Source organism: Canis lupus, chromosome 13 (assembly GCF_048164855.1).
Source record: "Canis lupus baileyi chromosome 13, mCanLup2.hap1, whole genome shotgun sequence".
In the NCBI taxonomy this organism is placed as follows: domain Eukaryota; kingdom Metazoa; phylum Chordata; class Mammalia; order Carnivora; family Canidae; genus Canis; species Canis lupus.
In genome coordinates this window covers 38624257-38651716 of record NC_132850.1, presented here as the reverse complement: position 1 = coordinate 38651716, position 27460 = coordinate 38624257, and the positions used below count along the sequence as shown (strand labels likewise).

The 27460-nt window shown below is 38.5% G+C and overlaps 1 long non-coding RNA gene across 1 annotated transcript; it reads right to left on the bottom strand.

Annotated features, from left to right (window-relative positions):
* LOC140602928 (uncharacterized) lies at positions 1–27460 on the bottom strand. The gene is made up of 3 exons (XR_012005934.1): positions 27213–27460; positions 24078–24272; positions 1–216 (listed from the first exon to the last, which is right to left on the bottom strand). It is a non-coding gene; the product is annotated as an uncharacterized lncRNA (long non-coding RNA).

Below are 27460 nucleotides of genomic sequence, written 5' to 3'. Positions count from 1 at the left end.
TGAGATAGAAATTATCATCATATTTTATTGATAAAGAAACTGAAGCTCATATTAGCCCAATATCACTTGGGCAAGTGGAAAGGCTGGAATGATACAATTCCTGTGAGTTCTTGAGGGCCAGGATAGCCTTAACATCTCAGGGGCAGGAGAGGACAGAATTCCTACATATTACCATGGATATCTCTTCTTGAGCCACGAAGGATGGATTTTTCAGATCTGTAAATGAATAAAAAGGATTTTAAACCCCCAAAGATGCAGAGGACAGGCAACACCGTCTGAGAATGTAAGCAATTCTTCAAGACAGAAAGCAAATGACAGGGACCAATTTATTAGCACGGAGAAAACAGAAACCTTCCCACTCTCAAGGGAGAATGTCAAAGAAGAGACCCATTGTCACCAATTCCCAGAAAGGCTCAGGAATTGGAGACACTAGCTACCTCTAATAGTAGAGCTTAAAGATGGGCTGAAAAATATGAGGAGTGGTTATAGAGGATCATTTAGATCCCCCAGATTTACCCTCTCACTCTACCTATCTTTTTCCTACCCAGTCAGGAAACTTTTAGCCACAGAAGCTCAGTTTTCAGTGATGCAGACACAGTGGAATTGGCAGAGGAAGGAGTTGGGAGCAGAGATCCAGTTAATATGTATTTGATGGTGAGAATAGCAACACCTTCCAAAGCTCTGCTTACAGAATCCTGGTTGCAAGGATCGTACCCTCCAGAAAAGATAATGAAGGAGTCCTCTTTGTGGAAACAGAATCTCCCCCAAATAAAAAAACTATAGATACTGACATTACGGGATCACCCAACACCACTCCCAGTAACCTCCTAGTGAAATCCACTAACCATCAAACTGGCCTATGAATATCTAGCTTTTTAGTGCTTCACTTTTAAATATGAATAGATAGGCAATAATTGGATTTTGAGGGAATTCTCTAGCTATAGAAAAGAGATCAAAACAGAGAAGCAGACTAAAGGGGGATTTAAAGGAAATAAAGACAATACAGGAAGTGAAAAAACAAAAACTGTAAGTGATTTCCTCAAATAAATGAAAGTGAGATACTGTTCAAAAATACAAAAACAAGGGCAGCCCCGGTGGCGCGCAGCGGTTTAGCGCCGCCTGCACCCCAGGGCGTGATCTGGAGACCCTGGATTGAGTCCCACATCAGGCTCTCTGCATGGAGCCTGCTTCTCCCTCTGCCTGTGTCTCTGCCTCTCTCTCTGCATCTCTATGAATAAATAAATAATAAAAAAAAAACCTAAAAAAAAAAAACAAAAACAAAAACAAGAAAGAGCTCTTAGACATTAAAAATAAATTAGCACAACATTTAAAAAAGATCAATAGATGGAAGATAAGAAAATCTCCCAAGAAGAAAAGCAAACACAAATGAAAATTAGAGATAAAATTCAGCAAATTTCCCAAGAATCAAAACAAAATACAAACTAATAGACTCAACTTTTTGTTAATAGAAGTTCTAAAATGAGAGAATAGAAATGTAAAGAAAGAAATTATAAAAGAAAATAATGATGAACATGTCCAGGAATTGAAGGACATGTGCACACTTACTGGATGTCCATCGCAGAGAATGGGATAAAGTATACACGAAGGCACATTATTATAGAGTTTCACAACCCTGGAGACTAAGAGAATCAGGAATGAGATGCCCAAGGAGTCTCCCAAAGGAGACTTCTGCTGGGGTGGGGTGGGAGGGGCTGGTAATCTTTTTTCGACCTGGGTAGTGGCTACATGGGTGTGTTTACTTTGTAAAGATTTGTTGATTACAATTTATATACTTTTATTTGCATACATAAATCTTTACAGTGAGAAGCTCTACTTCAAAAAATAAAGAACACAAAAGCATATTTACAGTATCCCAATTTTACTGAAAAATTATGTGCATTTAAATTTTTTTAAATAATGTGAAGATAATAGAGCAAAATGTTAATAAGTTTACCTCTTGGATGTAGGCTTATTAAATGGATTTTGTTCTTTGTGAATTTATATACTTTTCTTAATTCTCTAAATGCATAAATATTAATTTATTAATCAGAAAAAATTGAAACAAAAATAATAACATTGAGATACTATTTTGCCCTTGCTTATAATATTGTTGAAGATTAAAAAAGACAAGAACATGAGGAATGGTCACCTCATACACTGTTGGTAAAAATTATAAACTGAAACATATATGATTATTAAAATGTGTCCACCACTACCCAATCAATTCACTCCTAAAAATTTATCCCAAGACAACAGATGGACAAGTATGTAAAGATCTTTATACAAGTTTGTTAATTTTTAGCTGTTTATAAGAGTTTAAATGGAAACTATTGAAATGTCCATTAAGAGGATATTGGTTCAATACATTATGATATATACTCAATGGAATGCTACATAATAATTGAAAATGAACACTTAGGTCTTTATTATACTTTTGGATTATAGAACAACATGTATAGTTTGATCACATTTTAATGATTATAATGAATATGCATATATATTGAGATAGAGCAATAGTGTTTATATCTGGATGGTGAAATTATATGATTTTTACCTTCTCTTCATTCTTTTCAGTATTTTGACTTCTCTTTTATAACTGTATTAGCCTCTCTAGGCGCTAAAACAAAGTGCCATAGACTAGGTGACTTAAACAGCAGACATTTATTTCTTACAGTTCTGGAGGCTGAGAAGTCCAAGATCAAGGTAATAGGTAAAAAAAGAATAATAGTTGGTTCATGGTGAGAGCCCTCTCTCTTTCTGGATTGCAAATAGCCACTTCTCACTGTGTCCTCACAGGGAGAAGATAAAGGATGGGAGAGAGCAAGACCTAAAGAGGAAGTTCTGGTCCTCTTCCTCTTATGAAGATAATAATCCCATCATTGAGGTCCCATCCACATGACCTCACCTAGACCCAACTACCTGCCAAAGGTCCTATCACCAAATACCATCACACCGTGGGTTAGGGCTTTAACATATGATACCTGTGGGACAGAAACACTTAGTCCATAACAAGTAGCAGACATAACTTTTATAATGAAAATGAATGACAAAGCATTTAGTGTGCCAGAGAATAGCCATGTTTTATTCTAATTTTCTTTTATACTTGAATTCCTATCAGTACTTGTTGTGATTTTTAAGGTAGATTTGTCCTTTACTAGTTATGCAGGGGAAAAGAACTGTCTTGACAAAAGCCTTGTATTCCTTGCCTATTTTTACTGGTACATTGGCCTTGGAGTGGAGACACCATAGGTTTAAGTCACAGCTTGGCCGCTCATCAACTGTGTACAATTTTGAGCTCAATTCCTTCAGTGGATAAAATTTGGATTATTCATGCTAAATTCATCTCCCACTCTCCCAATCTAGAACAGTCAGGCCAGAGAGAAGCTCAACATATATTTGTTGAACAGATGAATGACTGACTAAGTGCAATTGTTTTGTAAGCTTGAAAGTGCAAAAAACTTAGCTGTTGATTATGTACTCATTAAAAATGATAACTCAGATCTATATTTATTAACATGGAACCAGTTTGGGTTATAGAATAGTTTGGGTATTATATGATGACTAACATGTTCTTTTTAGTTTGTAGAAATTATACAGTATTCAAAATTATACTTGAAATACTGGGGGCAAAGTCCAGGAGTTTATGAGATGTTTGTTAGTAAAACTATGATCTTATAAATATTAACATTTTATACATATTTAAAATCAAGTTTTCTGCTGGATTTTGTTACTATATAAATGGAAGAACAATATTTTCTTCCAAACATGACTCATCCACAGAAATAGTGGTGTGGTGGGGTATAAAGTAATTTTATGGATAACAGTAAATCTTTGCAGAATAAGATCCCAATCTTTTTATGAAAACATGGGACACACTTCTAGATGCTGATTAGCTCTATGCAGAAACTACAGAGAATGGTAAGTATTCTAGTCATCTATTCTAATTAAAATTTAAATTGAAATCTGGGTTCTAATGAAGAGAAGCTTAGTGCTGGTCCTGTGGGAACTTTTCAGAGGGTAAGAGAGAAAATGCACAAAGGCAAAAAGAGATTTCATACAGACATTCTCTTTCCATGTGTTTTATTTGAACATAAAATTTATATTTTATATAGGAACACATCTTGCCTTGATGGAAGCCAAACACTGTCCTTTTGACATGGACATTCTTAAAATTGTGTCACATCCCAATAGCACAGACCCAACTATGTCATTGTGGACACATTGGCATTATCAGTCTGACACCATGTCCCAGGGAAATTAGGTGACAGCTTGGCTCTACCTGAGAATTGGATTCATTACTACCAATTTTGGGCATGTGATCTGGCTCAGACAGGGCTCAATGTCAAAGGTTGCTGCTGTGTTGGAGGGAAAAAAAAAGCTGCATAAAGGATAAATAAAGGGATAATAAAGAAAGAATAAAACTTAAAACTGTATAAAAATCTTTTTGGGCAACTTTAAAAATGAACTTTGGAGGTCAAATTATTTTACAAGGTCCCTTTCAGAGATATTTGTTAAACACCATACATAAGCACACACCCAGAGAATGCATTCAAGGGATAGCTTTTTCAAAACATTGAAAAGAAACACAATGTATGGAATAAAGACTTTTCAAAGGAAAAGCATCAAAATGATGATTCCTTACTAAATGAGTTATTGTCATCAACACAACAAATATAAGAAATGAGAAAATGGAAAGCCCCTCACAGTATTTTAGAAAATTTATAGTCACACCATTTGTAAAAGACATGATTTCAACGAGGTCTGTGACTCAAATTCAACGATAGTTTTAAACCTTGAGCTGCATTTGTTGCTAACACATGCCACAAAGTGTGTCATCCCTCTGTCTTAGAGTATATTTCCTGCTCTGTTTCTCCCCATTTATTTTCTTGGGTTAATTGGGGAAGTGAAATCACTTCTCTATTCAGGATTCCTTCTCAGGCAAGAACAAAGGCCTTTCACCCACTGGAAAATATCTGAAAGCAACCATGGTTCTAGAAAGGTAATAAACACTGCAGTGGGGCATCTTTGTCTGGCTGTGAGCGCGCTGCAGATGAATGGGTGTTAGCAGCTGTCCATCGGACACCCCGAGTGGCAGGTTGCATGCCGGAGAGAGAGCTCACAGTTAATCTATCGTGGACTGCATGCAGCATCTCGTCCTGAGCCTTCCTTGGTTACTATGCAGAGGAGAGGCTGGGAGAAGAACATCTCCCCAGCTACACGTACAGGAGGAGCATACTGGAAAACACAGCCTCCCCCCCAACACACACACACACACACACACACACACACACACAAAACAAAAACAAAAACAAAAACAAAAACAAAAACAAAAACAAAAACAAAAAACAAGGGGAGATCTGACATGGGCTACCTTCAGACTTTGATTAAAATGTACCAAAATTGTAATTTTTTTCTTCCCTCTTTAACTGTAAAACATAGTCAGTGTTGCTTAATGTCAATGCTGTTAATGAAGTTGTCAGGCTTGTCACTTTCATTGAATACCAACTTTACTAAGAAACTGGTACTACAATTACCTCCAGCTCTATACGATTAAATTCATCAAAGCATGCTCAGGCTTTAGACTACATGGATTTTTAAAAAATTTCCCAATGCCTTTGGAGTCGGAAACAACTCAACGTGCCCCACAAAAGACTGACACTTAAAATAATCATCAGCCAAAAAATTGTATTTAGGACTTTCTCCTCCAAAGTGGGCCAACTGGGGACTGAATTCCATTCTCCAAGAACCCCCCCCCAAAAAAAACCCCAGCCTCATTCACAGGTTTTATGATGCTTTAGAGACACTTCAGGGCTCTGCATCCCTAATATCTATCTGCCTTTCTCATCCCTGCCATAGGTGAAGCAAAATTCCACCTTTCTCCTTTGTTCATTCATTCTTTCATTCAAGAGATGCTATTCCTGTAACATAAAGAAATTAATAAAAGTTTAAGAAAAATCTATTATATGTATACTGTATGGTACATTTTATTATACTATATAATATTATATTTATTAATATTTTTAGATAAGAAATATTTCTGTACTAATATTGGACTTAGCATTGTAAGTGATAAAAAATAAGAGTAGATCTTTGAGACCCGGAAATTTTAGTAGGATGGCAAGACATGCATAAGTAGCTAGCATCGAAGGTATAAAGGAGTAAGCACTACAAGGAAGATAAAGCATTATGGGCTGGAATTCAGGTGGGAAGATACGAGAAGGTTTGAGGCTCAGGCTGCATCTGAACTAGGCTTTCAAGAGCAGATAATATTTGACTCTCAGGGGTACTTTCTGAGCTCTCCGCCTCAAACCCTCTGATCTTCACATGGCTGGCTCCTTCTTGATATTCAGTTTGAGATCAAATGTCATCCACTCAGAAATAGCTTTCCTTGAACACCCAACGCAGTGACACCCCCGCGCACACTCACTCTCTGCCACATCACTCTGTTTTCTTATCTTCATAGCACTTCCCACTCTCTGAAATTCTTGGGTTGACTTGTCTACTGTTTTCATTTCTTAGAATAAAAGCTCCATGAGTGTAGAGACCTTGTTCCACTTGATGAAAGCCACCTTCCCAGGGCTAGGACACTGACCGGCCTACAGCAAATGTTCAAATAATGTAAATGAATGAACTGAGGGAAGTAGAGGAGGGAAAGAAGATTTCAGGTATAGGGACAAACCCACAAAATGGTGAAGAGGCTCGAGCACACAGATGTGTACAGGAAACAGTAAAACATGTGGCCAGTCATGGCAGAAGATGCATTCCGGCAGGTGGATTGAGGCAGGAGCCCCGGGTGCCCGATGCTGCTTTAAGAACCTTGGACTGGTTTCTATTGTTGGCAGGCAGCCATGGCTTTTGAATAGGAAAATCACTCAAAAGCAGCATCAGTAAGGCATGGCCTTCCAGCAGAATGCAAAGTAAAGGAGCAGAGGCTGACGTCTGAAAGAATAGAGAACTATTTCACAGTTTAAGTGGGAAGAAATTAGATTCATTCCTTTAGGAAAAGACCATAGAATGAGAATTAATCCTCCACACCTGTGAGTTAGTGTCTCCAATCCTTCTCTCAGGAATGTTCAAGTACTCAGTAACCACAAGCTATGTGATAGGGAGAAGGAGAAAGAGAGAAAGAAAGGATGATCCTGAGACCCCTGTGACCAAGGAGGCCAGAGCTGGTTGGAGAGGGCTTACTTGGGTTGAGAAACACCCAAGCCCTGGGGTCTGCAGAGAGGGTGTGATCTGGAAAACACCTCACACTGTTTTTACATGTGGCCCTGTCTTCAAGTGGAGGAAACTCAGCGTGGGTTCCAATATACTTTTCCATGTCTTACTCAATTTTTAGGACAAAGAAAATATCCCTCCATAGCATATTAGCCACTGTGTGTACCATCTTGCCATGTACTCTAGAATCTGAGTCTCACATTCTGAGGGCTCTTTAAGAAGATCTGAACATGTAGCAGATGGTGGGACCTGAAGCCAGGTCAATAGGGTCCAAATTCGGGCTCCACTCAGGTGGTCTGCCCTTGGATAACTTATCTAAATGCCCTATGCTTCAGTTTCCTCATTTGTAAAATTGTGAGGATAATAGTAGTGCTGATATGTAGAACTTTCATGGAAATGAATGAACTGTTACATGTAAAGTACTCAGAGGAGTACCCAGCACAAAGAAGTACTCAGGAAAGATTAGCTGTTACTATTAACGTTATGCTTATGATTGCTGCTTCTCATTGCATTCATAGCATTGGGCACAGTACTCAGTGCATGTTTACCACTGCTCATTAATATTAATGAAAAAATATGGCTTTTGTTTATGCTCTCAGGTTATAAAGAAATATCCTAGCAAGCCATACATTTGTCAGTCTCCATAATGTCAGGAGGTCATTTTTTTTTTATATTTTTTCTAACCTAGTTGTAGTTTTCATTTTTTAATTTTTTGAATTTTTTTAAATTTAAATTCAATTTGCTAACATATAGTATAATACCCAGTGCTCATCACATCACGTGTCCCCCTTAATGCCTGTCACCCAGAAGGTCATTTTAGATAGAAAACATCTTCAAAAATTTCCCTGCAAGGTTACCAGGTCACTTTCTTTCTTTCCTTTGAGTGACCAGTTCACTAGCCCCCGTGCACATCATCATTATCTTCACCACTGTGCTAGTTGTGGTGTGTTGAACATTCCTTGGGTACCAGACCGTTTCTGTTTGATGCAAATATTTAATAAGCATGTAATGTACACTAGACTCTGTTCTAGGGCCTGGGAACAGTGAACAAAACTGATACTTTCCCCTCAAGGAGTTAGTACTTTATAAATGTGGCTTCATTTAATCTTCCCCAAAGTGAGGATGCATTCATTACCTCTTCCCTTTTATCAGTGAGAGGTTGGAGGCTCAGCATAGCTATTATTTTTTTAGAAAATCATACAACTATTAGGTGGCCAATATAGGATATGACTCCAGGACTCACTTCAAAGTGTGTTCTTTCTAATACACTACACCACTTCCTCAACATCTTGAATGTACAAAGTAATAAATATTCTCTTCTAAATGCCCATAGCTTAATGTTGAACGAAAGCACCTTTATTTTGAAGTTCTGTTCAATTGACATTTCTGAGAAAAATGGAATATAAAACTGGGCTAAAGGGTTGATCCAGATAGAATTCCAATAAAACATTTCTAGGTATCTTTTAACAAATATTTTTGTCAATATACAAGCATGTAGGTATTACTGAATATGAAAGCGGGGTCACTTTTTTCGTTGTGACAAGAAGCCAATACCAAGACGCTGAAGCAAAGAGAAAGGGACCTTACTAGTTCTCCTAACTCAACCACGGGAGGAGTTGGTGGATTCAGGTGTGTCTGGATGCAGATGCTCAAAGAATATCATCAGGGCTTGTCCTGTCCTCTTTATTTCTCTGTTTTACTTTCTTCACTTTGGCCTCATTTTCAGGCAGGGAACTCTTTTTGTGGTTGACTTGTCCTATCAGTTTATAATACCATAGGAATGAAAGCCCCTTTTCTTATAAGGAAGTCCTGAGAAAGACTCTATTTGAACCATCTTGGGTCATGTGTCCACCAGGTCTAAGGAAAATAGAGGAATCTAGATGTAAATCATATGCATACCTGAACCTTACAGGTTAAGCTAGGTTTTTAAAGAATGCTGGAGATCTGAAAGGGACGCTGGAATAGCATGGATCCAGTATGGTTAGGAAAGTTCAAAGTTATATCACATGAAAAGCAAGCAAAGCGTGACAGAGTCCAGTAAGTTCACCAAAAGAAAGACACAGTTCATCACTGGAATAAAAGATTAATGTGGTCACTGGGGTAATTTCACTATTTTGTCACAAGGTTTAAATTGTTCATCTGAAACTTAAAACTGGAAAATTTATGTGGGATTAACATTTCACTGGAGTGATAAATAAATACTGGAAATAACCCTTCAAATATAAACATATGCTCCATCTGGGTTAGGCCATAAAACAGTTAGCTGTACTAAGAATATTTTTCTTTGCAAGTTGCTGGAAACTTGCACCCTTGCAAATTTTCAATCTTCCCCAAAGCAAATCCTCTTCTTGAATAAATTTATGACAGAATTGAAGAAAGCCTTTAGGTGATAAATTTTATCCACCCTCTAGACTCCATGCATTTTTCTCTTTCTTTGCTATTTTTCCATAAACCCCTCTTTGTGCTTTCCCCCCTCTCTCCCATTCTTTTCTCCTGCCTATGCCAATGCATTTGTCAATAGCCCCAGACCTGCTTAATTGTGCATAAACCCCTGCCATCGTGCAGGTAGATTGCACAAACAGAGCTAAATAGCTGCCACAGAATGATTTCCAACGAAAGGCCATATGAATGTATGATTTTGCTAAAGAACTCATACTTGTCCTGATACAAAGTTTGTTCACATGTGGAGGAGAGAAGAATGAAAAAGGACTGACAATTTCTGACTACTTCTTATACACTGAACACTGTGTCAAGTAGATTTCAGAATGTTAAGTAAGTCTATATGCCTTTAATGGAGTCACCCTTTTCCCAGCTTTCCATGAGCCAGCTATAATCACATTTTGCCAACAAGCAAACTGGTCTAGAAAGGGCTAAAAATGTGGCCCAAGTCACGCAGACAGTAAAAGCCAAAACTTGACCCGAGTCTGTCTGATTCTGGAAACTTTCTTTGTGTTTTCCAAGTCCAGTTACTGACTGTGATTTTTGTCCTAATACCATGTTCTCTCCATTCTTTCTCCTATATGGTTCTACAATTTCCACTTAAATTTCATCCACAGTAGGCTACTTTAGGTTACCATCAGCTTCCCCATGGATGACAGCAATAGCCTCTTAAATAATTTTTTTTTGAGACTTTATTTAGTTATTCATGAGAGACACAGAGAGAGAGGCAGAGGGAGAAGCAGGCTCCATGCAGGGAGCCTGATGCAGGACTCGATCCCGGGATCATGCTCTGAGTGAAAGGCAGATGCTCAAATGCTGAGCCACTCAGGCATCCTCTTCTTAACTAATATTAACTGACCTCTCTTACTCTCTTCCATTCTATTCTCCACTTTTTCTCTTGAACATTGCTCATGTCATCCACTTTCTTTAAAGCCTATTCAAGTCTTGTAGCATGTTTAGGGGTAAGCTTAAAGTCTTTGATATGATCTGACCCTCACCTACATCCTTAGCTCCATCTTTCATTCTCATTTTATATTCTAGTCATATTGAATTTTTCTAGATCCACAATTATAACATGCTTATTTTGTCCACCAGTCCTTGTGTTTGCTGTTTCCTCCAGCATCTGCCATTTTCTCATTACTTTGCTGACTCCTATTATCCCTTGGGAAATATTTCAAACGTCACTGTCTCTGGAACGCTTTTCCTGACTTCCTAGATTATGTTAGATTCTGCTTAGCACCATGCTTTTCCTTAGCATCGCTCATATCTCTGGATGGAGCATGATCACATTACAGACTGCGTGCCCAGGAAGGGCAGGTATCATGGGAGTCTTGCTCACCTGTGACTCCCTAATATTTAGTGCAGTATCTAACACTGCAGGAGACACTTACTTTTTATATTTGTCAAATGATCAGTGAATTCAAGTTATGCCCCCTGTCTGTGAGTCGCAGTGAGTCTGTGTGTGTGTGTGTGTGTGCACATGTACGTATGCAAACAATTGTACATAAGTTACATTACAAATGATATACACTATGATACAGTCACAAAAAATTAAGTGAATAATGAATAGCTAGCTACCATGATTAAATAGTTTATTAAATTACTAATTTATGGGATGCCTGGGTGGTTCAGCGGTTGAGTGTCTACCTTTGGCTCAGGGCATGATCCCAGGGTCCCAAGGTCGAGTCTCATATTGGGCTTCCTGCACGGAGCCTGCTTCTCCCTCTGCCTATGTTTCTGCCTCTCTCTGTGTGTCTCTTATGAATAAATAAATGAAATCTTTTAAAAAATAAAATAAAATTACTAATTTACTCTTCTGGTAAAATGTATTCATTTAGATTATATAACATCTGTAATGCTGAAGACATGAAGAAATCATTTCTTCAGGATCCAACAGTCTACTTAGGAATGTAGGACACACACACAAAATAGTTAAGCAAAATGGGAAACATCATAATTGCTTAGAAGGCCAGAGTGTCCTGAGGATGATCAGTGTTGGCTGGCATGTTGGAGAGTCTTCATGAAAGAGATGGGCCTAGATATATAGTTAGGATTGGAGAACCAGAAGGGAGTGGGGAAGGTATTCTGGGTAAGGAAAGAGCATGATCAACAACAGAATCAGAGATGGGAGAGGAATTAGCTGGTTTGTATGGAGAAGTTGGAGAAAGGTTTTAGACAGATTGGAGATGGATTTTATAGAGTCATGAAACCAGAATAAAAGGTTTGTGCCTTATGCTATAGAAGGTAGTTAGGAATTTTCTTGATATGGATGTGACATAAAAATAATGTTTAAGAAAGATGGAATCTTTCCTGAGTCTTTCAGAATGGACTAGGTGTTTCTTGTTTTATCTTGTTCTACTGATCCTAATGATCATTTCATAATTCTTGGGTTAATATGATTACTTCCACCAGACTGCACCTTCTTTGAGGAAGGATGTGATTTTGTTTCACATTCTAAGTGTCTATCACATTGCCTGGCACATAGTCAGCATACAATAGATACTTGGGTGACTGATGGAATGAATTAGTCAATCATTTAAGCATCAAAAGGTAAGATGACTTGAAATTAGGAGAGAAGAGATACAGGAGAGATCAGTTGGTTAATGACAATAAATGAGGCATGACAGGCGGATGCTCAGAGTCACTGTAGGCACCACTGTTGGAGGTGTTCAGAATTGAGTGTACTATACTTGGTAACACATGGATTGCAGAGGCTAGATGAGGAAAAGAAGTAAAAAAAGCAGATGTAAAGTGCTGAGAAACTGCAATGGGTATAGGTGAGAAATTGAAAGGAAGAAAAAAATGATGAGCTTCCTTTGAGACATGTCAACTTTATGGTAGCCCAAAGTGGAGCTCCACCAAAGCAGCCAGAGAAAAAGGACAAGATCTTGACTGAGACGTCAGGGTGAGAGTTAATCATTCAAATAAGAGCTTTTGAACAAAATGAGAAATAGTTTTTTTAAAAATGATTCCTGTTTGGGTCCTTATCAAAATTTTATAGCAGAATAATCAAAACAATGTTACATAATCATTATGTTATAGAAGAGAATATATAAAAACATCTTCATGAGGTAATGTTACAAAGAATCGACTGAGGGGCACCTGAATGGCTCAGTTGGTTAAGCATCTGTTTTTGGCTCAGGTCATGACCCCAGAGTCCCAGGATCCAGCCCCACATGGGGCTCCCTGCTTCTCCCTTTGCCCTTCATCTCACTCATGCTCTCTTGTGCTCTCTCTCTCAAATAAAAAAGTAAAATCTTAAGAAAAAAAAGAATCTATTGAAAAATCATATCCCCAGTACTGGATTTTTCATCTATGGCCATTGGGATTATAAGAGATTTTGGCTTTGTTTTGCTCATTCGAATTTTAAAAGTGCTCTAAAAAATTATGAATATCTCATAAGTAGCTATAATGAATCCTGATACTATCATAAAAGTGCATGCTCTGTGTTTTTCAAAGTTGTCTTATCCATTAGGACAAGATGCCAATTTTGCCATATATATATATATATATATATATATATATATCCTTATATATGTGTACACATATATATATCTCCATCTATTTGTAAAATGTGAAGATGATGAATATGCTAAACTATCTATCCTTTATGGCCATCAAGTTTCTCTACTTTACAATATTATTTTCAATTATGTCCTCAAGTGGCACTTTTATTTCATAATTTAAAATAGCACACCAGATGATATATATACCTGAGAATAGCTTTACTACATCATAGTCAATGGAAATAAATCCTGCCCCTTTTCACTCTAGTGTACTTATTTTGCAAATCTCCGTTAACTACATGGAGGCATTATGCATACGAGAAGTGGCATTTGTTTTTTTATTACCACTTGGTTGGAACTCACTCAGCCTTTCCCTGCACACTGGTTTCAGCATACAATATATAAAATGGAATCTTTCCAAATCACATCCTTTCTCTGCTTAAGTGTGGGTTCGCCTGTTGCTCACCCTGCAATTTCTCCTTGGTTTCCATATACCCTCCCGCTGGCGCCCCCAGTAGAGCAGTTCTGGAGAACAGTATCCTCCCATCAGTTTAGCGAACAGCTGATTTCTGCGGCAGACCTTTTGGTTGTGAGCAACTGTGTGAACTCCAGTGACTCACACACTCATAATTATGTGCACATGGGGGCTCTCCATCCTGAGTTTGTTTTCTCACCTCCTGTAGTGTTTAAGTCATAAAGAAAGGACTTTTCCCCTCTTTCTAAACCCAAAACAACCTGCTTGGGGCAGCCTTCATGAGTCCTTTCGCAGGTTTCTGTTTTCCCTGTCCCTGCTGATTTCTCTGGCTTTCAACCAAGGTTTAACCATAAGACTCCCATCAGAGTCCTTAAAGAAGAAAGGTTTCCAGCATGAGTACACTGTATTAATAAATGAAACTCAACCTTTTAAAAATTACACTGTCAGAAAAACCCATTAGGCTGTAAAAGAGTTGAGGTAAACATTAGATTTTAATATCTACTGCTGCTTAGATTTTTCTGAACTGAAAAATCCCCGGTGAGCACTTAAAACTTCATTACTCCACTGAAAGGTTGTGAAAGGCTATTTAAAGGTTTTCAATTTTGTTGAAGTCTAGAGGTTATTACAGCTGGAAAGAATACAAACCCTAATATTACAAGGAATGAAAGGAATGAAATTTATGTTCTCATCTTCCCTGCAGTTTAATCCAGGTCTATTAGATTCATTGGTAAAAATTAGGGCAGGTTGAAAACTTTTCTGCAGGTTTGATGAAAAATAATATTTGGCAACTATGAAAAGTATTGCTGTCTGCATCACACTCAAGAAAATGCTTTATCTCCCAGTGCTCTGGTCAGAAGTTATTTCAAGATCAGCCTCTGTTGATCCTCTGAAACAGTTTCAAAACTCAAAAACTTAGAGCAAAGTTGTGAATCCTACCCAAAAGTCAATGTCTGCAATTAGACCTTCAACTCAAACTCACAAATACAAAAACTTGGTGCTTATGTTCTTTTTCCATGACTTTTTTTTCAAGTATCCTATTTTTTTTTTTTTTTTGTAATGGAAGAAATGTGTGTCTTAATTTCCTTTTATTTTGCTGAACTTGGTATTTATATTATTTAACCAAGTTGTATTAGATGCTTTGTATATCCCTCATTTTTATTTCAGAGACCCTCTTGGTTCTCCCCAGTCTCTGAACTGTGGAATGGCTTTAAGCTGAATATAACTTTATTACCCATATGTCCTTCCATATATTCATCCACCTGCCCATTTATCTATCCAACAAACATGGCTAGTACTATGCCAGAGAGCCATGAAAAGATTGTCAAGTCCTGTAAGGTGGACAAGGCAACAAATTGTAACATAGAATAGCATGAGTGCTGAACTGGAAGTGTCCAAGGACCACTGAGCTCTCAGAGGAAGAGCCTCAACTTACCGCCTAACAGGAAGGTGCATTTGAGGAGGAGATATTGGAGGGTGGTTTCAAAGGATGAGTCACTGAGGGAATGGGACAAAAAGAACATTATAAAGGGAATTTTTTACTTAGAAAGGCACAGTGGTATGTAAGAGCACAGCACCTAATTCAGATTCAAAATGGTTTGGTATGGAGGCTAGTGTAAGACGAGTCTGGAAAAGTGGTCTGGGGTGAATGGTGAAAGACTATTGTCGAGAAGTATATTTGATTAGAGAATTTTATAATTTTTTCCTAATTGCAAACATAATAAAACAGACTTACTTAAAAATTGAAAGTTTTAAAAAGCATAAAGGTAAAAAAATTTTTTAAGTTATAGTAATCCCAACCATGCAATGGAAATCCTTGCTAATATTCTGGTGTATTTCTTTCCATTCTTTCTTCTCTGCTTTAAAAATGTTGGGGGGGTATAGCTAAATCAAATTATCCACAAAATTCTATGAATTGTGTTTTTTTGCAAATAAAATGATAATATATAATTCTGTTATCTCTCCTTCATAATCATAATTTCAATGGTTGCATAACATACCACAATGAGTAAAACCATTCCTTAGTTGATTTTTAAAAAACTTAAACCATTTTAAGCAATGCTGTGATGACTATTTTCTTTATAAATATTTTTTGGGTAATTTTTGGATTATTTTCTTCAGTCTTATTTATCAGATAATGTATATGAGGTATTTAGCATAGTTGGCTCATATATTAGCAATTATTGTTATCAGAAATGAAATAGTTTGGTAAAAAAATAAGAATACTTTCAAGGTTCCTGGTACATATTACTTATTTTTCCAAAATTATTTTAATGATTTTTTTATAAGAGATAACGTGAAAGTCCCTCCCTCTTTCATTGTATTTTCACCCACAGTAAATATTATCACAAAGACAGCTTTGCTAATTGATAGTGAAACATAGCGTGCTCTTTTTTAAATACCTACAAATGGTTTATTCATTTATTTTTAAAATTAAAATTCAAAAAAAAATCAAAAAAAAAATTAAAATTCAATTAATGAACATATAATGTATTATTACTTTCAGAGGTAGAGGTCAGTGATTCATCAGTCTTATATAACACCCAGTGCTCATTACATCATGTGCCCTCCTAATGCCCATCACCCAGTTGCCTCAGCCTCCCACTCTGCTCCCCTCCAGCGACCATTTTCTAGGATTAAGAGTCTCATGATTTGTCTCCCTCTCTGATTTGTCTTGTATTATATTTCCGTCCCTTCCCCTATGATCCTGTTTTGTTTCTTGAATTCCATATGTGAGTGAGATCATATGATAATTGTCTTTCTTTGATTGACTTATTTTGCTTAGCATAATACCGTCTGGTTCTATCCATGTCCTTGCGAATGGCAAGATTTCATTTTATTGATGGCTGAGTAGTAGTCCGTGTGCGTGTGTGTATGTGTGTGTGTGTGTGTGTATATATATATATATATATATCATGTCTTCTTTATCCATTCATCATCTGTCGATGGACATCTGGGCTCTTTCCATGGTTCAGCTATTGTGGACACTCCTGCTATAAACATTGGGGTGCAGGTGCTCCTTCAGATCACTACACTTGTATCCTTGAGGTAAACACCTAATAGTGCAATTGCTGGGTCTTAGGGTAGCTCTATTTTCAACTTTTTGAGGAACCTCCACACTATTTTCCAGGGTGGCTGCACCAGCTTGCATTCCCACCAACAGTGTAAGAGGGTTCCCCTCTCTGCTGATCCTCACTGACATTTGTTGTTTCCTGGAAACATAGCATGCTCTTATTTCAATTTATACTTCTTTGAGTATCAGTGATGCCAAATATTAATTTATTGTCAACTGACCTTTTGCATTTTCTCTTCTGTCTTCATGTTTCTTGACCTTTGCTTTGTAAAGGATTTGGAAAGCCCTCCTAGAGAACTGGGACTTTATCCAATTGGCAATAGGGAGTCATTGAAGCTTTTAAAAGTTTTTGCAGTTGTCCCAAAATGGCCATTCCAATAATATCATTCATTGTTTTTTATTATTAGCTCCAGAATAACACTCTTCACATATGATTTTAGGAGGCATGATAATAATATTAACATGATAAATAATAATAGTAGCTTCTATTTATTGCATGCCTACTAAGAACCAGCATTTTCTGGGCATTTCTAATATTATTTTAATTAATCCTCACAACAAAATAAGGTAAGTAGTATAATATATGCACCATAGCTTGAAGTTCAGGAGAGCTAATTTTCATTTTTCCTCCTTCCTCATTCTATCCATTCAAGAGATAATACAAGGAACACCAGTATCCTGTAATAAGATTCCCAGATAACTCTAAGGACATATCTGGGATTAAATATTAAGCATACTTAAATGCTTAATCCTAACATACCTAAACATAAACAATTTTTACTGTTTATATATAACTGCCCAATTGATTTCAAAAGCTAAACTATTATTACTGAACTTGTTTCATAAAGAAAGATGATTCATAAAGAATAGATAACCTTTCTGGGAAATCTTAGTAAAGTCAATTAAGCTGTTCAGGTTTGAGGAGTCTCTACAATTTCCTCAAGAAATTTCTCCTCAGTTTTAAGAAAGATTTTGTGGTACATATCCAATTTTGAGAAGCAGCAGACCTTATCTAAATCAAGCAATACAAAAAAAAAAAAGAAAAGAAAGAAAGAAAAAGAAAGAGAGGGGGAAAGGTGGACTCACAATATTGGCTTTGATTTATGGTTCATTCTTTAACATCTGTTATTTTTTTCATTCAAAAATGTATATTGGTTCCTCTTGCGGTACAAATTAGGAATATTCTTGACACTTGTCCTCATAGAGGAGGAGATAAGCACTGATAACCCCACAATTTCCTTTAGTATTTTAAGTTGTAATAAGTGATTTCAAGGAAAACTATAGAAGTAGTAAAGACAGCTCTGAGGGAGTGAGCCTGGCTGAAAGTAGGGAGAAGCTAATCCAGGGAAAGAGCTCCTGAAGCAGACAAGAATGTGGAAATTTGGACAAACCAAAAAGGTCAGTGTGGTTGGAACCCAGGTTATGTGGGGGAATGAAAAGGAGAGAGGGAAAGAAGATAGGTCAGGAAGGACCCTGTGAAATGGTGATAGTTCTGAATTTTATCCTAGGTACAGTGAGATAGTCATGATCTTCCTTCTTTCCTTCTCCTTTTTAGTAGAGAATAGAAAAGGATGGCTCCACTACCAGGTATATGTGTAGGTGAAAGCAGTGATATTTGGCAGGAAATGGGAAAGGAATCTATTATAAAGTGATTTTGTAGTACTGTAGTAAACTTTCCAGAAATAACAGAGACCCATGGCTTAAGAAAGGAGTGTGTGTGTATGTGTGTGTGTGTGTGTGTGTGTGTTTGCTGCTGTTGAGGAATGAAATTCAACCTGGCAGATGTTGACATTTCTGGGAACTATGAGTTACAGAATATACAATGGGCAGGGATTTTTAAATTGAGATTGTTAGGAAAAGAAGCTTTCTGTGGTAGGTTTCCATGTAGCAGGCAGCAGGGTCTGGACTTGGTTCTGCTGGCCATGTGGAGACACTGGGGAATGTGAGCAGCAAAGTGACATGATCTAATGTGATCTCACAAGGTGACTGGAGGCACTGAGAGAATTCAATCCAGAGGGCCGAGACCACAGTCAGGGGGTGACTTTAGGTGTCCAGGCAAAAAAGCGATGAGATCATGGAGGGGCTATTTATGTGTTGCAGAGCTAATATATATTCTTCTCACATGTGGTCACGAATAGGAAAATGTTACCATTTACATATGTTCAGGACATATGACCTACAAAGAACCTAAATAAGTACTCTTTTTTCCAAGAAGCTGGAGGGCATATGGATTACTCTTATGGGTCCATTTCTATTCTCTTCATTAGTTATGTCAGCCAATATAAATCAAACACAAATTACCTACACCAGTGGATACTGAATTCATGGTTGCTTTTCTGAAATAAGGAGCAGGAGACATCATGATGCTATTAGTTCATCTGCACAACCAAACCCACAGTTCTTATCAGCAACAGCATCTAGATGACTGCCTAGTATTCTTTAGTTTTTGACAGGGCAGATGTCAAGTGTGGGTGGTCAACCATAAGCCTTGAGGGCTAAAAGGGGAGGTATCTTTTGCAAATGAGCAACATGTCTGCAAGCCTGTTGTGTGGAACACCACGCTCAATGATTCTCTCATTCCTTTGCTCTAAGCATCGTATTTCCTCTATGGTCCTTTTAGAATGGGAATATATTTAGTGGGGAAATCACTGGGTTGAATCTCTAGCACACAACGCAAGTGAGTGAATAAGATTGATTTTATTTCCTGCTTTGGAGACCGTGATTATTGTGATCACATTGGTTTGGGTTAAGGGAAAGGGAAAATTGGTACAGAGAGAAAAGGGGACATTGAAAAAAATAATTGATATAGAGAAAGATAGTAGTAGGAATTTTGGAAAAAAAAAGAAAAGGAAAAGCTGTCAGCTGATTCCAAATTATGACTAGGTCTGGCCCTGGTACCCAAATAAACCACAGTGTTGTATATATTAGAATGCATATCATCTCAGATTTAGAAAGGAATTAAATATCATTTTGTCCAACCCTCATCTATTACATGAAAGTTCCTTATAATACTCCTAACAAGTGACTATGCTGAATATTGTCCTTGAGTATTTCAAATGACATGCACCCCTTGACTTTTGCAGGCAACCTGAAGTTCACCCTGAGGCCAAGATTGAAATTTAATTAAGTTGTCCCTCATGGGAATGGAGCCGGATCTGTGTTCTCGAAACTTTGTTTTGATTTCCAGGCCCACACTTTCTATATTTATTCATATTTGTATTTTTTTATCTTCTCTCTCCCTCCATCTTTCCCTTTCTCCATCCTTCTGACATAAAAGGGCCAAAATGAGTCTAGTCTTCTTTTACGTGAAGTTCAAGTACTGAAGACCTATCATCATGACACCCCTCACCCTGCTCCAAGCTGTCACAAGAGTTAAACTCTTTGTTTTGTTTTGTGTTTGCAATCACAAATTACTTTTAATTTCATATTATAAATGCAATCTACCTGTTATGCCCACATTTCACGCTTGTCTAGAAGCATTCAGTGGGGAGGTGCTCATTTTAATCCAAATGGGATATAATCTATCTTCTTGCAAGTTTCTTTTGCCTCCAAGTATTTGATTTTGCTCCACAGGTGATGGAAACTCTTTTGTTTTGACAGCTTCCTACAGAAAATAACCACACCTCTGTTGCTAGCTATTGGAATCTCAATTATAAACTGTTCTTTTAATAACGCTATGTTTTTGCTGTATTTTGCTGTATGCTGGGTTCTCAGGGATGTTACTATAATAAAATAGGAACTGTGCTGTGATTGTATAGATTTTCTATCATCAGAATGATAACTTTTAAGGCACCAATCAAATTAATGGTGGTGTGAGTAGGATATTCCCTGCTGTGTTGCTCATCACATAAAATGCCTTCCTCCCAGACTTTCTTGCCCTAAAAAGGTATACACACTCAAATTTTCTCCCTAGATGCCAACGCAAACCAAATACTTGAGGTGCCTTCTGTAGTGCCAAATGCTTCTGAGCCTGGGTCAACTTGATCTAGCCATGGGTAGACATCCTACTAATAGCAAATGTGTTCTTACTTTGACATTAAATGCCAATCATACACCGAACCAGTCATATGCCAGTGCCAAACATATAAAATCAACTTCCAATTCTCTCAATTTTCTGGCTACTGCTCTTTTCACTTGACTTTCATTATATATACACTGTTCTTTTTCTAAAGATATTTATTAATTTATTCATGAGAGATACACAGAGAGAGGCAGAACACAGGCAGAGGGAGAAGAGACTCCCTGTGGGGGGCCTGATGCAGAACTTGATCTCAGGACCTTGGAATCAATCACTGAGCCACTCAGGTGCCCCTATATAAACTGTTCTTAAGTTTTATGATGAATTGTGCACATTCTCACAGCTCATTTTTCTCCCTCTTTAACACCATAAGGTCTTCCTTCCACAGGTAGCTAATTTATTAAATAACATCTCGTTCCTCCTTCAAAACTCACTTCCTCCTATAACTTTTCTAAAGTGAACTTGAGCCTATCTAGAAACTGGGGAATTAAGGATTGCCGCCAGAGCTGAAGAGAGGAAAAAGAGAAAAATATATATACTGGTAATCCAAACATTTTATAAGTATGTAATGACTTTATATGCACTATCTCATTTTCCTTTGCTAGGATTATCTAGGGAGGCATGTAATTCAGTCATGGCTAGTCAGCAAGGGACTTTCTGAGAGATCTTGCACTTGCATAGACTGTGCAAAGTTTGGAGCTGTAAGAGGGCTCTTTTTCTCCCTTTCTTTCCTTTCTTTCATACTTGTGGTGTTGTAGTATAAGGATACAGAGCTTGGAGCTACCATGGCCACCCCTTAACCATAATGGAAGCTATTGCTAACAATCCACTGTTGATGGCAAGAGAGAAAGAATCCTACTTCCTGATGATGTCACAAAGATGCTGTATCTGCTAGCTCTTGCAGAGTAATAAATCACTCCAAAACTTAGTTGCTTAAAACAATAACCATTTATTTAGCTCAGGATTCTACAGGTGGCAGTTTGGGCTGGGCTCAGCTGGTTGAGTCTTCTGGATCCAGGAGGTCTGACTGATGCATTTGCGGCCAGCGGCCAGATCAGTGGAGAGCTGACTGATGTGCAGACATGAAGGAGTGTGCACAACTGGGATAGCCCATTTTTATTCCACATGGTCTCTCATCCTCTGAGAAGTTAGTCTAAGCTTATTCACATGGCGGTTACTTAGAATTCAAGGTTAAAAGAGGAAGTGTGTGAAGTCTTTTGAAACCTAGCCTCAAAACTGGTCCAACATTGCTTCTGCTGCATTCGATTAGCCCAAGAAAAAGGCAACACACTCCAGACCAGGAGGTAGAAATAGGCTCACCCTTGTGATGGGATTGCTACAAAGAACTGCAGCCATTTTTTCCACCTGCCACGAATGCCAAAACAACCTCGGAACTCCCGCCTTTGAATTTCTTGCTGGGTGGCCATCGGATATCTTTCTGGTTTAAACTACTATGAAACAGTTTTTCTATTACTTTCTGCCAATACATTCTAATTGATCCAACCTGCCCTCTAGCATTTCAGCAGCTGACCCTGAAGCTGAGGAAGTAAATGACATTCTAGACAAAATGACAAATTAAACTCTTCCATTCAGAACAAAAACACTCTGTGTGCTACTTGGAGTGCTGGTATACTGAGGAAATTACCCTCTTTTCAGTCAACACCCCAGAAAAATATGCATTTCTTGAGCTTTTGGGTGATTTCTACTTTTATTTATATTTGTTTATTAAATAATTTATTTATATATTCATGAGAGACACAAAGAGAGAGGCAAAGACACAGGAAAAAGGAGGAGGTAGATGCTCAACCACTAAGCCACCAGGTGTCCCAGATTTCTACTTTTAATTGTCTTCTGCTGAAGCATCTGTTAAAGATCAGCTGAGACAATCACCAGCATTCCTGGGTTGCCTACTAAATCTTCTATCTATAGATTTTCTAAGCCTCAATTTCTTCTGCCTTGCTTTCCAGGCAGCGGTTTGCATATTGGTCTCTCCCATCAGACAGTAGGACACAGGGTGCCCAAAACTGTTTTGTATCCATTCCTCCTCTATCACTCCCTCTTCCTGGCACACCTTCCCCATCTCCAGCACTTACCACCCTGCCCAGCATGTAGTGAATACTCAGTGTTTTGCTGAATGGAATAAGATAAATGCTGATAATGACATATGACAGACTCCACCAACCAGCGTCATTTGTCTTAACAAGTATCTACTCTTAAAATTCAAGCCTTACAAGGAAAGGTAAAGGGGCCCTGAGTAACATATAGCTCATTATGAGTTTGTATTAACCATGTTTCTAGATTCTGCAAACTTTATGCTTTAACATCTGTCCTACAGGCCTGTATTGGACATGCTTTATTCTGGACAATCTGATCATATGTCTGAGTCATCTCGCTTTGACCTCCTGCCTCCCTGTTCAACCCCCACTTGCTCCTCTAGAGAAGTCCTCTACCAGGGAACATCCTTTTTAAATACAAACCAATCATTCAGAGTCCATACCCACAATCACCTTTGTTATTGGGTGCTCAGATACTGAGCTGTTATCCACTGGCCCTAGTCACCCAGGAGTAAGGACCAGATAAGGAGGAACAGCCCCTATGCTCCAGAGCCCACTGAAATTATTTGAATTAGCCAATCATAAATCTGTTTGGCCTGCCTTGTCTTTTTCTTCCTTAATAAAAGCTCTTGCCCACAGTTCCCACCTCTCTGCCTCAAGCCCTGCTCCACTAGTTTCCATGCAGCCTTTAATGCTGTGATGTGTACCCCTTCTCTTGGAATCTGTGAGTATAATAAAATATCGTGTCGGGATCCCTGGGTGGCGCAGCAGTTTGGCGCCTGCCTTTGGCCCAGGGCCTGATCCTGGAGACCTGGGATCGAGTCCCACGTCGGGCTCCCGGTGCATGGAGCCTGCTTCTCCCTCTGCCTGTGTCTCTGCCTCTCTCTCTCTCTGTGACTATCATAAATAAATAAAAAATTAAAAAAAAATAAAAAATAAAATAAAATAAAATAAAATAAAATATCGTGTCAATGACAGGCATGTCCTGGCTGTTGGCCTTACAAAACCTAAATAATACTTAGCTATTAAAACAGAGTTGATGATTACATATCTGACCAATGTCTAGCCAGAGTCTAGAGTAAAGAAGTAAAGATTTTCTTTTTCCTTAAGAGGACTGGGAACGGAGAATAGCTTAAGGAAAATAGAATTTATAGCCTGTTAGAAGAAGAAGGAAAGCCAGTATTTGTCAGCAAAACGAGGAGCTGGATAAGAAGCTCTAGGCACTTGGAGTGAGAGAGTAGAAGGAAACACAAGAAGGAACCTAAAGGAAGAAGGGAAAATATAAAGCAATTCTGGCCATTTTGCCATTGTGTCTTCAAAGATTTGTTGAATATGTGGATTGGAGTTGGCAGGAACCTGTTTTCTTCCTTTCTCCTTCCTGCCTTCAGAAACTCCTGCAGGTAGTTCTCACATGCAGCCAAGGTTGAGAATCACTGTACCAGAGACTTTTTCTTCAAAGTGAGGTCTTTGGGCCAGAAGCACTGGGCACCACCTAGGAGATATGTATAGGCTTGAAAGAACCAATTGTACATGTCTTTTTCCAACTCCACATTCGGTGACATCATGTTGGTAGGTTGAAATAGGCGAGGGTGAGGGTATATACACCATGGGAATTGGCAAATGCCCTTCTGACCTCTGGTTCCAGAGCCAGTTGTTAAATATTTACCAACATGCCATATCTCAGTGGCTGCTCAGAAATGCAGCATCTCCAGCTCCACCCCAAAGTTTATGAATCAAAATGAACATTTGAAGAAGACCTCCAGGTAAACCATATGCATATTAATATTAGAGAAGCATTGATAAAGTCCAAGCTCTTGACATGGCATTTAAGGACTTTCAAAATGCAACTTCATATCTTCCCGCTACCCTTTCCCTGTCACATTGAGTCCCCTCACTAAAAGCCCTCAGAGAATCCTGATCCTTAAATCCCTTAAAATCCTTTAAAACTCCCATGTTTTTTTCTTTATCCCAGAAAACCCATTTCTTTCTTGCTTTGCTTTCATTGCTAGAATTGGATACCATTTCTTCTGACTGTGTGGACAAAAATAATACTTGTTTTTTTTTTGTTTGTTTTTTGCCCCCCTTAACTTATCACACAGAGCTCTCTTAGAGTAATGCTTTTATTTCCTGGTCATATTCCACTCACAAATTAATCTCCTCAACTTGCAAGATACCCTAAAGGCCATCCCATGAAGTCATCTCTGAATCCCTGCAAACCAACACATAGTAGGTGCTCAGCAAATTCTTATTAAATCTGGAAATAGCTTCATTTTGGAGATTTAATTCAAAAGTTCTGAAAACGTAGTCAGTTCTTCTAACATATGCATCTAGGACAAATGTGAAAAACCTCGAAACAGGCATAAATGACAAAAGGGGGGAGGGCTCGTCTGCTACGATCTGTGCCTAAGTACTTAGGAATCATGAAAATTAAAGGCTATTGCTGCTTGTTTTGTTGAATAATACATCTGCAAACTGGAAAACTGCATGTCTATTTTATTTACCAGCACGAATGCCCATTTGCTCACACACATAGCTGTTTGCAAGCAAATTTTGTTCCCATGCAAAACAAATGTAAATTTGGCATTAAACAAGTGCCAATTATTTCCTGAATGTGGAAGGGAAAGGAAGGGTGATTTAACAGATAGAGGCTCTGGACTAGGAAGCAGGGAAGGCGGCCTAGCTCAGCTGCACGGGACTTTTTCATCACAAGGAGTGAATGTTTAATCTGCTTAATTGGGTGGGCATTCACTGCCGATGAGCAGGGACCCAGTGTTCCATGTCATTTTCTTTCTCTATGAGATGGCTGCTATGACCTTCAGCAGACTCCTCTGCTTGCTGCTGGGAAATAGGAAGCTAATTTGGGCTTGTTCTCATGTTTCTTTCATACGGTGGAGAGAATTCGTTTGATAAGCCCTACGTCAGTTTTTATTGTGAGGCCTGATTACTGTGATTAATTTTAATCCTACTCGTTACCATTTATGAAGGACCCCACTCGGTGCTAGGCACTGAACAGCACAGCTTCAAGCTGCCTGTCTCAATGGAAGTTTTAACCCTTGCCACTACTCTCTAAGTGAGGCTGTGTTGGCCCAATTTTGTGGATTGGGAAGCTGAGGCTCACCTTCGCATCGTGTGTTGGTGAGTGGCAGGGGCAGAACTGCACACCAGGTCTTTTTTTGGTCTAATTAACACCCCTCCTCCCCTCACTGTATGGTGCCACAGGGCCTCCCTCATCTTAACAAAAACTACCTAATTAATCCTTTTCACAGCTGGACCATATCAATAACTGCTGTTCTGGAAAAGAACGTTATTCCTTTCTATGCGTGTCTTAGAGGAAAGAAGCAAAGTCTACTTTCCTGATACCTTCACCTGCTGTTAGCTTTACCCCTCTTCTCTCCTCACCCACCCCTGTCTCTGGGAGTTTGAGGTCTCCTGGGCTTCCTCTCTACCTGGCAATGCAAACCTGCAGCCCTGTGTGCTCTGAGCAGGTTTGTCTTCTCCTGGAGACTTCAGCTTATGCCACATGGTTATACAAAGGCTCCTCCCTTTCTCCCTGTCCCTGTCGCACACTTACACTTAATCCCTCCCTGTTCCTAGTCCTCAGAGTCCAAGCAACGATAGCAGATGTGATGGACTATTTCCTGCTCAGGGCCTAATGAGTTTCAAATGACTTACTTTTAGTTCTAGAAATAGTTAGACATTCAACAACAATGTAATGAGTGCTATTGGGTGTCAGGTACTGTTATAGGCTCTGGATATGCAGTGGTCAACAGCACCGTTGGAGCTTGCCTGAGTGCCTACAGTATACCTCGCTCTGTGCTGGGATCTGAAGGTATGCATATATCCAATGCTGAGCATTTGCCCTTGGGAGTTCATAGTCAACTGGAAGCTCACAGTTTAACCTCCACAAGTAGTAAATTATAATAGTGTTTCTTGAGCATCTGCTATGTATAAGACACAGAAGTAAAGTGACTTGTCTATAGCTACATGGCTTGTGAATGGTAAAGATAAGATCAAAAATAGGCAATCTGAATTCAGTGTTAAAGCTTCTCATTCCATCAAGAATCTCTCAAAAAATTATCTTAATGAAGAAAGCCCTCTTGTAAATTTATTTTTAATGATTTTTATCAATTAATTAATTTATTTGAGAGAGAACGAGAGAGAACTCAAGTGTCAGGGGAGGGGGAGGGGGAGGATGCAGGGCTCAATCCCAGGACCCTGGGAACATGATTAAGCCCAAGGCAGTTGTTGAACAAACTGAGCCACCCAAGCGCCCCTGAAGAAAACTTTTATGATTAAAGATGTCCACTGTAGATGTATTTGTGAAAGCAGGAATTTGGGGATTACCAACACATGTAACCATAAGAGAATGTTAAGTGTTAGTACATTAAAACCTTGAGGGATCTTGAAAATCATTTAGAAGCCCAATACTCACTACTTCATTCTTCTCATGCTAGCGTCTGCAGGTACCTGGCAATATCTCCTAAAGGGAGGGTAGCACTGGCTGCCCAGATTTTTACATTGTTCTTTCTGTAGTCTCAACTATTTTCCCATTCTTATTTTTTTCAGAGGTAAACTTTCTATGGGTATATAAACTATACCTAATCTGAGATGTTCAATCCATTAAGCTGAACATAACTGGTGGCACTGTAGATCCTGGAATCACAAAGAACCAGCTAAGGT